Source organism: Neofelis nebulosa, chromosome 9, assembly GCF_028018385.1.
Source record: "Neofelis nebulosa isolate mNeoNeb1 chromosome 9, mNeoNeb1.pri, whole genome shotgun sequence".
Classification (NCBI taxonomy): domain Eukaryota; kingdom Metazoa; phylum Chordata; class Mammalia; order Carnivora; family Felidae; genus Neofelis; species Neofelis nebulosa.
The window spans coordinates 41,754,197-41,771,842 of NC_080790.1; positions in this window are offsets into that span (position 1 = coordinate 41,754,197).

Sequence of the window (17,646 nt, forward strand, 5' to 3'; positions counted from 1 at the left end):
TGTACTTAACAGATATATTCAGAACATTTCATCCTAAAGCAGCAGAATATACATTCTTCTCCAGTGCACATGGAATGTTCTCCAGAATAGACCACATACTGGGACACAAATCAGCCCTCAACAAGTACAAAAAGATTGAGATCATATCATGTATATTTTCAGACCACAACACTATGGAACTCGAAATCAACCAAAAGAAAAAAAATTGGAATGGTAACAAATACTTGGAGCTAAAGAATATCGTACCAAAGAATGAATGGGCTAACCTACATGTTAAAGAGGAAATTAAAGGGGCGCCTGGGTGGCGCAGTCGGTTAAGCGTCCGACTTCAGCCAGGTCACGATCTCGCGGTCCGTGAGTTCGAGCCCCGTGTCAGGCTCTGGGCCGATGGCTCAGAGCCTGGAGCCTGCTTCTGATTCTGTGTCTCCCTCTCTCTCTCTGCCCCTCCCCCGTTCATGCTCTGTCTCTCTCTGTCCCAAAAATAAAAAACGTTGAAAAAAAATTTTTTTTTTAAAAAAAGAGGAAATTAAAAAGTACACAGAAGCCAATAAAAATGATAATACCACAACCCAAAAACCTTTGTGATGCAGCAAAGGTGTCATAAGAGGAAAGTTATACAGCAATCCAGGCCTTCCTAAAGAAGGAAGGAAGGTCTCAGATACACAACCTAACCTTACACCTTAAATAACTGGAAAAAGAATAGCAAATAAACCCCAAACCAACAGAAGACAGGAAAGAATAAAGATTAGAACAGAAATTAATGCTATCGAAACCAAAAACAAAAAAAACAACAACAAAACAAAACAAACCAGTAGAACAGATCAATGAAACCAGAAGCTGGTTCTTTGAAATAATTAACAAAATTGATAAACCACTAGACAGTTTGATTAAAAAGAAAAAGGAAAGGACCCAAATAAATAAAATCAAGAAAAAAAGAGGAGAGATCACAACCAACACAGCAGAAATAAAAACAATAATAAGACAATATTATGAACAATTATATGTCAATAAAATGGGCAATCTGGAAGAAATGGACAAATTCCTAGAAACATATACACTACCAAAACTGAAACAGAAAGAAATAGAAAATTTGAACAGACCCAAAACCAGTAAAGAAATAAAATTAGTAATCAAAAATCTGCCAAAAAACAAGAGTCCAGAGCCAGATGGCTTTCCAGGGGAATTCTACCAAACATTTAAGGAAGAGTTAACACCTATTCCCTTGAAGCTGTTCCAAAAAATAGAAATGGAAGGAAAACTTCCAAACTCTATGAAGCCAGAATTACCTTGATTCCAAAACCAGACAGAGACCCCACTAAAAAGGAAAACTATAGACCAATTTCCTTGTTGAACATGGATGCAAAATCCTCAACAAGATATTAGCCAACCAGATCCAACAATACATTAAAAAAATTATTCACCACGACCAAGTGGAATTTATACCTGGCATGCAGGGCTGGTTCAATATCTGCGAAACAATCAATGTGATTCCATCACATTAATAAAAGAAAGGACAAGAACCATATGATCCTCTCAATAGATGCAGAGGAAGCATTTGACAAAATACAACATCCTTTCTTGATAAAAACCCTCAAGAAAGTGGGATATAAGGATCATACCTCAAGATCATAAAAGCCATATATGAAAGACCCAATGCTAATATCATCCTCAATGGGGAAAAACTGAGAGCTTTCCCCCTAAGGTCAGGAAGAAGACAGGGATGTCCACTCTCACCACTGTTATTCAACATAGTATTGAAGTCTTAGCCTCTGCAATCAGACAACACAAAGAAATAAAAGGCATCCAAATTGGTCAGGAGGAAGTCAAACTTTCACTCTTCACAGATGACATGATACTCTATATGTAAAACCCAAAAGATTCCACCAAAGAACTGCTAGAACTGATTCATGAATTCAGCAAAGTTTCAGGATATAAAATCAATGCACAGAAATCAGTTGCATTCCTATACACCAACAATGAAGCAACAGAAAGAGAAATCAAGGAATCGATCCCATTTACAACTGCACCAAAAACCATAAAATACCTAGGAATAAATCTAACCAAAGAGGGCAAAAGTCTATACACTGAAAACTATAGAAAGCTGATGAAAGAAATTGAAGAAGACACAAAAAAAATGGAAAAAGATTCCATGCTCCTGGATAAGAAGAACAAATATTGTTAAAATGTCAATACTACCCAAAGCTATCTACATATTCAATGCAATCCCTATCAAAATAACACCAGCATTCTTCACAGAGTTAGAACAAATAATCCTAAAATTTGTATGGAACCAGAAAAGACCCCAAATAGCCAAAGCAATCTTGAAAAAGAAAACCAAAGCAGGAGGTATCACAATCCCAGACTTCAAGCTGTATTACAAAGCTATAATCATCAAGACAGTATGGTACTGGCACAAAAACAGACATTCAAATCAATGAAACAGAATAGAGAACCCAGAAATGGACCCACAGTTGTATGGTCAAATAATCTTTGACAAAGCAGGAAAGAATATCGAATGGAATAAAGACAGCCTCTTCAGCAAATGGTGCTGAGAAAACTGGACAGCAACATGCAGAAAAATGAACCTGGACAGCTGTCTTACACCATACACAAAAGTAAACTCACAATGGATGAAAGACCTAAATGTGAGAAAGGAAGCCATCAAAATCCTTGAGGAGAAAGCAGGCAAAAACCTCTTTGATCTTGGCCTCAGCAACTTCTTACTCAACATGTCTCCAGAGTCAAGGGAAACAAACTGTACTATTGGGACCTCATCAAAATAGAAAGCTTCTGCACAACGAAGGAAACAATCAGCAAAAGTAAAAGGCAACCAATGGAATGGGAGAAGATATTTGTAAATGACATATCAGATTAAGGGTTAGTATCCAAAATCTATAAAGAGCTTATCAAACTCAACACCCAGAAAAACAAATAATCCAGTGAAGAAATGGGCAAAAGACATGAATAGACACTTCCCCAAAGAAGACATTCAGATGGCAAACCGACACATGAAAAAATGGTCAACATCACTCATCATCAGGGAAATACAAATCAAAACCACAATAAGATACTACCTCACGCCTGTCAGGATGACTAACATTAACAACTTAGGCAACAACAGATGTTGGTGAGGATGCAGAGAAAGAGGATCTCTTTTGCACTGCTGGTGGGGATGCAAACTGGTGCAGCCACTCTGGAAAACTGTATGGAGGTTCCTCAAAAAATTAAAAATAGAACTACCCTACTACCCAGCAATTGCACTACTAGGTATTTATCCAAGGGATACAGGTATACTGTTTTGAAGGGGCATATGCATCCCAATGTTTATAGCAGACTATCAACAATTGCCAAAGTATGGAAAGAGCCCAAATGTCCATCGATGGATGAATGGATAAAGAAGATGTGGTACATATATACAATGGGAGTATTACTCGGCAATCAAAAAGAATGAAATTTCGCCATTTGCAACTACGTGGATGGAACTAGAGGCTATTATGCTAAGCGAAATTACTCAGAGAAAGACAAATATCATATGACTTCACTCATATGAGGACTTTAAGACACAGAACAGATGAACACAAGGAAAGGGAAGCAAAAATAGTATAAAAATAGGGAGGGGCACAAAACAAGAGACTCTTAAATATGGAGAACAAACAGAGGGTTACTGGTGGGGTTGTGGGAGAGGGGATGGGCTAAATGGGTAAGGGGCATTAAGGAATGTATTCCTGAAATCATTGTTACATTATATGCTAACTAATTTGGATGTAAATTAAAAAAATAAAATTAAAATTAAAAAAATAAAAAATAAATAAAAATAAAATTCTGGAACATACTGGGGAAAATAAAAGGCAAGGGGAAAGGTCATGATTATTTAACAGAGAATCTGAATTCCCAAATAAATTATCTTACAGAAAATCAAACTTGCCTTTAGAAACATTTTTGTACTTACTAAAATGAAAAATAAAATCACATTGCAAAGAAAAATGTAGGCTTATACAGCAAGTGAAGACCATTATATTTATAAAATACATCCTTCAAATACTTTACAGAAATTTAAATTTTCAAAAAATATATCAAATATTTACCCTTGTTTGGACAGCTAAAATACTTTGTCAAAGTGACGTTAAAATGGGCTGCAACTGATATCCTGCAAATTGTACACGTGTGTCACTGACGCTGGATATGCACAGGTGCATATTACATACATGTGAAATGGCTAACACTGCTGTGCATAGTATTTCTATAAATAGTTTTATCCTATAAAAGTCCTTTAGACTATCTTGAATCAAATTACAAGAAACAGTGACGGAAAATGCTTTGACATTTGGTCAAAGAATCTAAGAATGCAAAAGTTGTAATGGTTTTGGGATTTAAGATTATTGAACATGAGATACAAGTCAAGATTCCTTACAAAATATCTGGATATGGGGAGTATATGCAAATACTCATCTGGAGAGTACAAGGTGAAGGTATATTACAGAACTCTGATTTCTTTAGGTATATTCCTATTGTTTTATTCTGTTTTATCTAGACTTAGATGGAGATTTAATCAAATAATGTTATATTAAGTTTTTCAGTTCTAATACGCAACTTTAAGAAGAAGTACAATGGAAGGGTATAGACCTTTCTGTACTCGTACTTTTATGGCAATTTGATTTTTATTATAATGTGATATTGTAATTAACATTATGCTAAAAATAAAATTGACTGCATTATGGTTTTGCCCACAGTGTTCAAGTATTTTATTGCTAAAATATTCTAAAGTGAATCCAGTAAACATTTTCTATTTCCAATTGCCTGAGAGATGATCCAACCTTTTTTTACCAATTGCAACTAAACTAGGCTCAGAACAGCTGTGTTGAAACCCCTCAAACCAGAGCCAGTCATCCAAAAATCTAAAATGCGAACACTTTCCATCCAAGATAGAAAAACAAACATCCAAAGAAAACCCCACAATTAATCAAGTAACCAATCAACATTCACTTCTCTGTTATTCAAACTAATAGTTCTTTGAAGTTTCTGCCTTTATTATTTACTGATGGTTCCTGCAGTCACAGTTTCAATGTCAAATGGGAGAGTCCCGTTGCCCCCCTTGCCCAGCAGTTTTTTTGGGCAGCAGATTATATTTTTTCCACTTAAAAAATGGCAACATTTGTACTAACGCAGAGTGCTTGATCCTTCTACAGAGTCACATTCTGTGACTATGCTCTGCACACACTCCTATTTGTCTCTTTTGTCTAGTTACATCTCACTTTCAACTATGAATGCTAATGTCTGCCCACAGAAATAAATTGGAATGCGGGAGCTGGATTTAGAATCATTCTGGCATGTTCTATTTCTTCCATTGCTCAGGCAGTATCTCTCAAGGCCAGCTTTCCACTCATGAGGTGCAAATGTGGAACGCATATTTGGGGGATGTTCCAAGCACTCCACTCCTCTTAGCCATCTCCCCCACCAGAACTGATTATCAACACTGGAGTCTATGTGCTGGCCACAAAGAAAGAATTAAAAAAGAAAAAAAGCCTGACAGTTCTGTTTGGCTGCAACTGGTACCTGTCAGCCTGTGGGGGGTTGGTGCGAATGCCTGGGGGGGGGGGGGAGGCAAAGAGCAAGGTCAAGTGGTCATTTTATAACAAAGAAGTCAGTAAACCAGGCTGACTAGTTGACTGACCTAATTTCTAACTCCCAACTCCAACTGAAACTCTGTATTCATTTAGCAGTTATTTTCCCCTCTTCATCTATGTTCTGATTACTCCAGTTGGTTTTGAGCATAAAAAAAAAAAAGCTTGTTTCTGGTTAAATTATATACAACTTCTAAGGCAGAATTTGAGAGAGTTGAGCCAGGGGAATTAACACTGAAATGATTTTTATAAGCGTCAACAACATTATGACTCAGGAATAAAGTAATAATTTTAAATGCTTTGAATGTTTTATGAGGAGAAAATGAGTTAGGTACTGAAGGAAGAGTTCAAGAGTTGCCACTTTGCACTGCATTCCTCACAGCTCCTACGTTGCCTAGACTGGTGACCTATAACTGTGAAGGTTGTAAAAAAAAAAAAAGGCACGGCATGATGTAGAAAATTGAGATATAAAGGGTATTAGCCCAGGGGATGCGTCAGCTACATATACTCTGGTTATGTCAGCATGAGATGAGATAGATCTGTTTTTCCCTCCATGGTGCTGGGCCCACATGAGGCCTTTGGTTTCTTCTGTTATTGCTTGGGTATCCGGGACTGCCTATTCCTGAAAGGGAAAGCGAACGTGGAGCAGACAGCAAGCCACATCTGCCCTGGGACCAGGCATTTTATATGCTGTTCACGGTGCTGCTGTCACAGACTCTGACCTTTCTGCCCATCTGGGACTCTGGACCTGCCTGCTCCTGTCTCAGTGAACTTCCTCATCCTGGACCCACTCTCTTCCTGGACTGCAGAATCTGCCAGGCTTTTTCTGCTCCAGACCCTTTCTCTCCCTGGCTCATTCTGAACAAAAGCTCAGTGCTACTTACCACCCTGTTCTTTTTCTTCAGTGATCACAGGCATGAGGGAGAGTTTAGCTAAATGAACTTGCTAACCTTTATTGGATGTTTTCTGTATACCAGGCACTGTTCTAAATGCTTTACTCATATCAACTCATTTGATTCTTGTGTTGACCATGTGAGGTCCATATTATTATCCCCATGCAGTAATTTGCCCAAGATAATACGGATATTAGGGGTCAGAGCCAAGATTCAAATCCAGATAGTTTGGCTCCCAAAGGCTGAACTCTTAACCATCACAACATAAGGCCTCTGTAAATAAACACCCAGGTGGTAAAATGTGCAAGCCAGAGCAGCAGGTGGAATCATTCAATATTTATTGTATTTGTAATCTGTGCCAGGCTCTTATGCCTGCAATGACAGACCCTAAGTTATACCAGATAACAATTTTACATTCTCTGAGCTTCCAATCTAGTGAACAATAAAATAAAGGACACTGTGATTGCAACTAGATGGAAATGCAGTCTATTTACTAAGAGAGCACAGTGGGGAGAGTGAGCAGGTCCCAGGACACACGATCAGGGAATGCTTTACTGTTGAGGCAGAATTTGCTCTGGATCCAAGCATTCTATTTGGGCATTAGAAGGGAAGAAAGAAGGCAGCAGTTCCAGGAAAGGGACTAACACAGGGAGAATCTCAAGGGCACAGTGTGTACAAGGGCAGTAGCACATAACTCTGCACAAGAACTCGAACAGGAGCAGAACATAGAGATGAGAGGGTAAGGCCAGAATTTAGAAGATCTCATATGCCTGGTTAAAGAGTTTGCATAAAGATTGAAAGGCGGTGTATGTTAGGGGTCTTGAGCAAGCTTCAGGAGGATTGACTGAGCAGTAGACTCTGATATAAATTGCAGCTAGGAGCAACTGAACAAGAGTTAAAACAGCCTCGTAGAGGGTCATTAGGCCATGGGTAAGATGGGGGAGGTGAGCTTGAGAGCCATCTGAGAAACAGGGACAAAAGTCCTACTGAGTTGGATATGAGAAGTGAGGAAGAGTGAGTTGTCGGAGCTCGTGAGAGAGAGTTCCCTGGCCCTTCCCTGTTGGTAAGTATCTTTTCCCTCCACCTGGTTTCTCAGCACATCTTACCCAACAAACATGAAGTGCAGGACCTCCACCTCCGCTACTCCCTCTTCTGTGACCCTCAACAGAAGGGATAGCCTGACTGAGATGGCTCTGTGATCCACTGTGATCAAACTCTGCTTGGTACATATGAAATTGATACTGATTAGTATGTAGAACACTTTTGGAAAATTTGTGAGGCTCCATTTAGAAATTACATTAATTCTTATTGCCACAGTTTTCTTTCTTTTTTTTTTTTTTAAGTAAGTTTGACTTTAAAAAACATGTTCATTTATTTATTTATTTTTGAGAGAGAGATAAAGAGAGCAAGAGAGAGAGAGCACGCGTGCGCAAGCAGGGCAGGGGTAGAGAGAGAATCCCAAGCAGGCTCCCTGCTGTCAGTGCAGATCTCAGGAACTATCGGGGCTGGAACTCAGGCACCGTGAGATCATGACCTGGGCCGAAATCAAGAGTCGGATGCTGAGCCGACTGAGCCACCCAGGCACCCCTTATCACCACAGTTCTTAAAAAGAGTCAGGGGAACTCCCAAAGTAGCCTGGAGAGCCACAGCTCAGACAATGATATGCTGAGTTAATTGCTCGCTTAGATCTTTATTTTGTTCTGGGATCTGAGGAAAGGGAGAAAATGAAGTACTCTTTTGAGAAGGGCTTGGAGAGCAGGTATGACATACTGAGTAGCAATGCTGGTTGTGGGTACAGGAAGGGGAATCATGGAAATGCACCACATGTAAGTCATCCCAACCCAGGTCCAGTTTTTGTAGGATCCTTGGAGTTGAATTAGGTCAACATCTGTAGGGACAACATCCCTTGAATATTTCTGGGGGACTTTGGGAATCTAGCTTTTTTCTGTGAGAACCTTTTAAAGGAAATGTCAATAACCTTAAAAAAGGTATGGAGAGGGGTATGTGGATGGCTCAGTCAGTTAAGCATCTGACTTTGGCTCAGGTCACGATCTCGTGGTTTTTGAGTTTGAGCCCTGCACCGGGCTCTGCACTGACAGTGTGGAGCCTGCCTGGGATTCTCTCTCTCCCTCTCTCTGCCCCATCCGCACTCTCTCTTTCTCTGTCAAAATAAATAAATAAACTTAAATTAAAAAAAAGTATGGAGATTATTTTGTTTAATTGGTGGTCTTAGGAGACTAGCAGATAGGTTGGACCTCGTTTGGGCAAATTATTTTACCTCCTCCCTTCAAACAGAAGAGTAGGACCTGCTGTGATGGATACATGGGGACTGCCACTTCCTTTAAAGTTCTTCTTTCTAGTATTTCCCTTCCCTTGGTCCCAGGAGAGTGAGAGAATGAGACAGAACTGGATGACTTAAACCTATCTTTCCTTCCTTGACCACAATTTCAGAACATGTGTCCTTCTGGCATAGCCATGTGATAATGGATGGCAGTTCCAAAGTCATAGAGTTGTTCCCAAAGCATGCCTGGATTCAGTCTGAGGTTGAATGACCTAGGCATCCAATCCACTGCCCTATTCATGACTGCAAATTGGAATACCAAATGCTGCTTCTTTCATGTCATTTTGTCACACGTCAATCGATATTCTTGGAGTCTGCTGCTTGCCCAACTATCACTCCTTTTATTCAGATGAAAGTCAAAGTGTTAAATAATATACAACGTACGGCCTCCATTGGTTCCTACCAATGAAACTTCATAAAAGAGGCTGATGTGCCTACCTAAAACTCAAAGTGTTATTTAATTTACCTTCACCAATCCTAATAGATCTCCTTTTTCTTCTTCAGGGGTTGCTGAAGTGTGGTTGTATTAATTTTTATCTCTACATTTGTCTAGTATGAATCAGGTAATGGCCAGCATTGTGTTTATCCTGATTTTCACAACTGATGCCTTATCTTATGAGCAGATGTCAATCACTTTAGAGGTAGGGGCATAAGCAAAACTTGGCAGTGACATGGCAGAATCTTTCGCTCAAGGGCTGGAATCAAGATTCTCTGGGTTGAATTCATCAGGATGTGGCATGGGTAAGAGACGGTAGTAGAGGCCAATGAAGCAAGGTTGTCATATCTAGAGTGCTAGACCTGGTTAGTAGTGGGCCACTCCTCAGTGAACCCAGAAATGTTTCCTCCTTGACTGAGTTTACTGGAAAAAAAACTTGTTCCCAATACGTATGAGGCTTACCTTTTGCTCTTTGCACTCACTGTGTGAATATTCAACTTAGCCAATGAGGAATTTGGAAGAATCATTTTCATGTGTGATTGTTTAAAATATTTTCACATGGATCAATAAGATGGACATGTAACTCTTTAGGGGGTCTAAATCCACAGCAACTCAGAGAAGCCATTTTGCATGATTTATACTGGAATTTATCCAAGGCTGTCACAGGTCCCAAAGATAAGCATCGTGGGGCCTATGATGGCTGCATAATAAATTGAGCTGAGGATAATAGGAGAGGTCAAATATCAAAAAGCAAACCCCTTATCTACCACCAAATCTCTTTTTTAAAAATGAATCCCTAGAAAGAGGTCATTCTGTACTTTTGCTATATTGGGATTGAGGCTTATTCACCAGTAATTGCACCCTGGAGAGATTTCTTAGCTTCTACTTGGAAACCAGGAGGGGAAATAATTCCAGGTGGGAGGTTTTTCATAGCCCATCAAATCTCCTACATAGGTTTCTTATTCTAAAATAGAAAAAGCTGGTCAGGAAGGCTGTGTTTTACTCTCTTGCCTCAACTTTTTTTTATACTTACTTGGTTTCATATTTGACAAACAATTATCAAGAAACGGCTGTTTGCCTGGCAGTGTGCTAAGCATATTTGCCTCGTGTTCCCACTAAATCACTTAATACTTGGAAAAAGATATTCAGACCTTCATTTCAAATATTGGGAAACTGGATTTCAGGAATACATAGTGCATCACAAGGTCACACAGTGAGGAAATGGTATCTCAGGGATTTGAATGTGGTTTTCTCTGAGCCTAGGATTCTTCAGATGGCAAAATGCCATCTCTTTAATTTTATAGCTACATTATAAACACATTTTTATATCTACAATGTTGATGTCTTTATTTTTGTATTCACAAAATTTTGCTTTTCATTTTCAACTTTTGAGAACCTAGAAGCAGAAAACATGCATCTTATTGAAAAAAAAGTTAAGTGCATTTTAGGGGCAGATCTTGATTTGATAAAATATTATCTGATAAATATTAGATCAACAAAATTACACATTTTAAGTGGAATTAACAAGCATAGAGTTTATTCCCATACATTCTGTTTCTTTTAATGTTTATTTATTTTTTTAGAGAGAGAGAGTGCAAGCTGGGCATGGGCAGAGAGAGGAGGACAGAGGATCCAAAGCAGGCTCTGCACTGACAGCAGCAAGCCTGATGTGGAGCTCGAACCCGGGAACTGTGAGATCTTGACCTGAGCTGAAACCAACTGAGCCACCCGGGTGCCCCTACATTCTTCTTAATTCCTAAAATATCAACATGGGGTGAAATCCCAGAGTAACTGTATAACATTTTCAGTTGAGTCATCTATGATAAGCACGTAGGCATTTTTAAAAAATTTTTAATGTTTATTTATTTTCAAGACTGAGAAAGAGAGAGAGAGCAAGCAGGGAAGGGGCAGAGAGAGAGGGAGACACAGAATCTGAGGCAGGCTCCAGGCTCTGAACTGTCAGCACAGGCTCTGAACTGTCAGCACAGAGCCCAATGCGGGTCTCAAACTCATGAACCGCGAGATTATGACCTGAGCTTAAGACAGAGGCTTAACCAACTGAGCCACCCTGGCGCCCCAGAAGGTAAGTATTTTGATTTTTATTGTTTTACCCTTGTAACCCATGTCTCTGCAGTTGGTTAGTTTAATTCAAGGCAAGTCTCAGACCAAAATCAAGGCACTTACTCTCTCATTATGAGACGTAATTAATAGATCATTCCTTCAAATTACTGAAGATTTTGATTTCCAACATTCTCACCTGGTAGGTCTTTAGGATGCCAGATCTCAGACTCTGTATGTAAACACTTTAACACACTGGTTGTTTACTTTTCCTACAATTCCCAGTCTGGACTTTCTGTGCTATGAGACTGTCAAGTTTCTATTTTGCATCTTTCGATTCAAGGAATTCTCATCCTGTATTTCTAACTTTTTCCTACCCTGAGGGCTCCCCTCCCTGGCCTCACTGACCCACAGACTACTTTTGCCAGGGGAAAAGTGACATTGTCTCTTTTCAGTAAAGTACATAATGGATATCAATTCCTAGAGTCTCCTCATTCATGCAAGTAGAGAATCAGAGCCAAAGTTCTCCTCCTGTGAAAGTAATCACTTGGGATGGCAGAGAACCCCAGAAATCTCCAAATTAAGATGTCTTTCTTGCTGGAGGGCATCTGTTTTTTCTAATGGCATCTTTGGAAAAGTAGGATCTCTCAGCTGCTCTGCCTAGTGGCAATTTCTAGCCCTGCAGCTTTTGCTGGAGCCCTTCTGCCTTAAGGAATTGATCCAAGCTCCCTTGGTCATAGGAAAAGTTATATTATTTTTAGTTCTACCTTCTGATTTTTTTTTAACTATAGAGCTCTTTAATGATAACTGTGAGACCGTGCAACTAATTTATTGGTCAGGTTTTTGAAAGTTTCTTTTTAAAGTTGCAAAGAGTTTCACAAGAAAGTAAGCAGGGATATCTCAGTAGCACGTATTAAGTTCTTCCCTTGTGCCCTTTCCACCATGTTGTAAGGGAGGGCTCAGCTCCATTGATTCCTTGGATGGAATGAATATTCATTTACTTACAGTTTCCAATAATTGGGAAATGCAGGATATAACCAAAGAGAAAAATTCCTGCCTACATCAAACTTGTTTTCAAGTAGGAAAGAGAGACAATAAAATAAATATGTAAAATATGTACAATAATAAATTATAAATCAGGGAAATTGTGAGTGGGGACCATGTTCTTCAGCCCCTCCTCATCCTTAGTTTCTTCAGACAGTGTCTGAACTCAGATTACTGGGTATAACGGACACTGTCTTCTGCCGCCTATCTAATATCCTTACTCCCTTGTTCTTTACTAACAATGCAATACAACTCAGTTCTAGTCACGAGATACAAGCAAATGTTCCTGATCTGGTTGTCTCAGAGACTTTAGAGAAGACTCTCTATTTCCCTTTTGCCCAGAATATGGACACAATCTCTGGAGTTGCAGCAGTCACCTTGCAATCATGAGGCAAGGTCATGCAAGAGATGGCAGAGCAGGAAAATGGAACTCAAGCAGCGATATCAGCCCTGACAACCCATCAGCCCTGACTACCAGGTTCTCTCAGCACCAATACAATGCATGACCTCCCTGGGGGACTCTACCTACAGTGTAGCCTCTGCATGTGGGGCACAATGGACCACAATTCTAAAGGCTGCAATATATATGAGATTCTCTGGAATTGTGTAACACTGCAGCACTGTTTTGTGTGTGTGTGTGTGTGTGTGTGTGTGTGTGTGTGTGTGTGTATTTACATAATCCTTTGGTTTATTCACAGTTGTATTATTACATGCAGCCAAACACAACTTTAGGGTTAACAATAGCTGCATTTCTTCTTCTGAACTTTTCTTTCAGGATACAGAGGCACATGCTCAAATTGAGTCTGAGGACAATTCAAGTATCTTATATGACAGTTACACAAAGTGAACTGTAATAGTCACTCTTTTAGTATGATTCATCTGTCAAGTTAATTTTCTTGCCAACCCAATATCTTCTAGGAACCCAATTTATTCAGAGAGGAGAATTAAAGAAAGGATGAGGTTGAAATATTAGACTTTAAGTCAAACATTAGGGCACATTCAGAATTCTGTCTTATATTGTATAAATTCAAGGGGTGGTATCTTAAACAGGTTCAAGGGTGGCTGTCCCTCAGCCCCATATCTAAGAGCTCACACACCTGTCAAGACTATTGTCTGGAATCTAGAATCTGTGTCCATTGTCACTGAACAGATTTGGCCTCATATGTCTTGCTCAAGCCATCGCATTTGCCTTGCCCTTGATCTCCTTATCTTCATCTATTCTTCCCTCTAAGTAAGTCTCCATATTACCACAGACTTCCCTTCCTCAAAGAAAATCACATTTCCTATCACCTTCTTTCTTGAAAACTTTCTTTGGATAAATGCTGCCTTCTGAATGAAGTCCAGATGCCTTAACATGGAGCACTAGGCTCCTTTTGTTATGGCAGCGTTTGACTTTCCAGCTTCAGTTCCTGTCACTCAGCAAATCTTGACAACTTTTGAATACACAGTGCCATTTGTAATTTGGACCTTTCTTTATGGGTTTTCCTTCTGTAAGAATGTTCCTCTTCCCCTCAACTTTCTATGTTCCCCTTGCTCTTCTGTCAAAGCTCAGCAAATAGAACTATCTCTGAAGTTTTTCCTGATTTATGCAGACAGCTGTTTATACCTTACCTTTCATTATTCTTTACACATCACTTGGTACTACCTCATAACAACACATATGTCATCCCATTACAATGATCAACTATTATTTGTTGATTCTTAACAAATTATTATGTATTCTTAAGAGTTCATGTCCTTGTCTTATTAATCTTTATATCACAGTTTTTAGTATAAGTGCTTGGCAAATATGAGTTTTCCTAACATGAGTTTAATTTTTTCTTTAATTTAGAATTTAATCTAAGTACTTGTCTCAATCATAAGTGACCTGGTTAAAGCAGCGACCAGAATGAAGTAACCAAAAATTCCAAATGCAAACTTCTAATTATTTGGAATCAGAGCCAAAGCCTTGAATTACATTGGAAATTACTAATGAGGCCATTAGTACAATAGAGACTTTGAGCTGGATTCAGGATAATATCACTGCACAACATAACTATCAACCAATACGTGTGGATATATCTTTATACACCTAATGGCATAAAATATATCTTAATATGTTTTGTTACTAACCAAAGCAATAATATTTTATGAGATTATACTGTACAAGGGTACATATTAATTTTCAGTTGGCTGGGATAAGAACTCATCTAATTTGATTAGATGGCAGTGGTATAAACAATACATAGTGATATCAAGGGAGCCTATTGTATTTAATGTTGATGGATGCTAACAACATCAATTCATACATGGTTCCAATTGCAGTGAGTAGGAACATTGCTTTTAGGTGCAAACCTATTAATAAATAAAACTCATTATAAAATGTCATCCAGTGGGCCTATCTTTCCCCATTGGGGAAAAATACAGCTAATGCTTATATGTGACATGTTTGAGGGAACTGAGCTAGGAGACACATGAATAATTACTGTGCTCTGTATTAGAAATTCTCAGGTTGCCATGAGAAAGTGGAGCCAGAAGGACACTGCTTACACAAAAGTTTATACTGAGTAGTGGCATTACTCTATTCTGTCTCTGTCTTTCTCTCTGTCTCTCTCTCAAATAGGCATTTTGTTTGTGCCCTTTGTATTTGAATGGGCTATTAGATTGTCTGTACTTTAAAGTACATCAGTGTAAGTTGTGTAATACATACTTGGGTGAGAGAATCAACTTGGCACCAAAGTAATTGTTTAACACTTGATATATCTTACTCAAATCCACATTCTAATGGTGGTTCGTGACCATTTTAAAGGAGGCGCAAACTGTCACTTCAGTATCACCATCCAAATCTGCACTAGCCTCCTCCTAATCAGTGTAGTTCAGAGACCAGTAACAGGCATTACCTATACACTTGTTAGAATGTAGAATCTCAGGCCCTCAACCCTGATATAATGGATCAGTCTGCATTTTAACACAACTCCCAGTGGATTCTGTAAGCATTTAATTTGAGTATCACTGCACTAGGCAATTTGTTAATTAGCATATGAGATGTTAGAAATAATTTTTGCATTGGTGAAATGAGTAATTACCAAACATGTGGTTTGTTAGAAATATTGTATGGGTACCTCTGCTCTTGATGGAATTTGGGGAGCCCGGTAGCTTTTTGGGTGGCACTCCGAGATGAATCTAGGACTCACTGGGTCTTGTTCCCCCGACTTAACATTAGATTCTTGCATCTGCTCTGACTGCAAGGTTAGCTGGCCCTGCTGTCAAAGTATTGTCACATTTACCTTGGAATGAAACTTTTATGCAAGGTGCTTGGCATTGTCTACAAGAATAGGGAATGAGGACGTCATATGATTCCTTCTGTACTTGCTTGTTTGTATGTGTTTCTTGGTTTGGAAACCGCCTGGCAGTTTGCTGGATATAATCTGAAACTGGCTCTTCTATGCAGAAGGCAGGGAGAGACAAAGAAAGAGGCAGCCTGCTCCAGATAGGTAGGTGGCAGGTTTAAAAATCAAGGGAATTATGAGGATTGTTTTAGCCCCAAGACAAGTAGATCTGTGCACTCACAGGCCAAATCTTAAAGCTTTATATAGAGGCCTACATTGTGTCTAGTCACCCCCAGACGGTCTTAATACCACATCACCATCTCAAGACTGTGTCCTTGGGGCAGCTTCTGAGAGTGAGAAACCAAGCAGAATGTACTTTCCAAGGACAGGGGAGGGAGTGAGGAGCCTCTGATTGCCTGGGCCCACTTAAGGGTCAGCTGGTGGTCTGTGCTCTCAATGACCTCCCACAACAGTGTTTATAAATTGGTATGTCTGAGACTTCTTACATTATAACATGCTACCTGGTGGTGAGCACACTTATAATCCTAACAACCCTGCCATCTTGATATTGGCACCTATTGTCTCTTCATTTTGTTGGAAATCCTCCTGGTTCTCAGTATGATGAAACTTTTTTTTTTCCCTAAACCTGTAACTTTTTGTATTATAACTCTAGATCTTTTTAAACCTTTTTAGCTGAAGATCTATGACACCATTTCAGTAGAAGGAAGGGTGTTGCCTCATTATTATCAGGTGGCTATAGGAACCCAGGTTCCTTAGTCTTCATTGACACATGAGTCTTATTACTGGTTGGCAGGCTGGGAGTTCCAACACCCTGTGTGGTTTTATCAACAGTGCACTGGTGGTAGTCTCATTACTGTCGGTGACTATGAAAGTCTTGTCTCTCCACTGGTCTCTTCTGACTCTACCTGAGCAAAGAGAGGGCTGGGGCATCTCATTATTGTGTTTGGGAGGGGGTTAGGGGGTGGAGGCACAGGTTTCCCACTTCGTCTACAGTGTGGATAAACAGCAGAGATTGTTGACTCCAGACTTCTAACAAGTTCACTATAATAAAACTGATTCTAAATAAGAAAGTCGAATTCTCCAAACGAGAGGACACATCTGAAATCTTTGAGAAATCAGATCTAGTAGAAAATGGAAGGGGAAATATTCCTTATGATTTTGTTCTGGAAACTCTGCCTTTCCTGTTAATCCTTACTTAACATGTTTGTTTATTTTGCATTCCCCATTTCCTCTATTCTGTGCTTTGTGTATGTGTGTTCTTCTGCATTGAAGACTAAGCAATTGTATTCTTGGGAAGTTATAGTAGCCTCTCAGAAACATTTTGATCTCTCTGAAAGAAATTGCTTTTGCAATGCTATATCTGCATGCTGTTCTCTCCTTGCATTGCAGTTAAGACACAACTTCATATGGGTGAGTACATCTCTGGAAAAATTCTCTTCTACCAATTTCCCTAGCCCAGATGGCTCAGTTGCAGAAAGCTCATGGTACATTGCTCTTGAAGAAAAGAATAAGTTTTATAATAAAGTTCAGGTCTTGACCACATATTTTCAACAGTTCTAATTTTTTTTTAAATTATGAAGTTAATTTTCCTTCTGCTTAATGTCAATTAAGTGCATAGACTGATACTGTTTATGGAAATTACGTATTTGGGTTACGGATGGAGAGAACTTTCGACCAAAGCTTCCCCTTATCTCATGTGCAGTTCTCACAGGGCAGAATCAAATTCAGGAGGCAGCAAAGGAGATTAGACTCTAAGATGCAACAGTGTTTTAAGGGAGATGTCAGAAACTATCGACGTTCATATTCTAGGACAAAAAAAAAATATCAATCCAGAAAATAGATCCAAGCATGAAGGATTTGAAAAAGGCTACAAAAGCAAGTACATGGACAAAAATGTTATTTTTGCTGAGGAAATATGACAAAG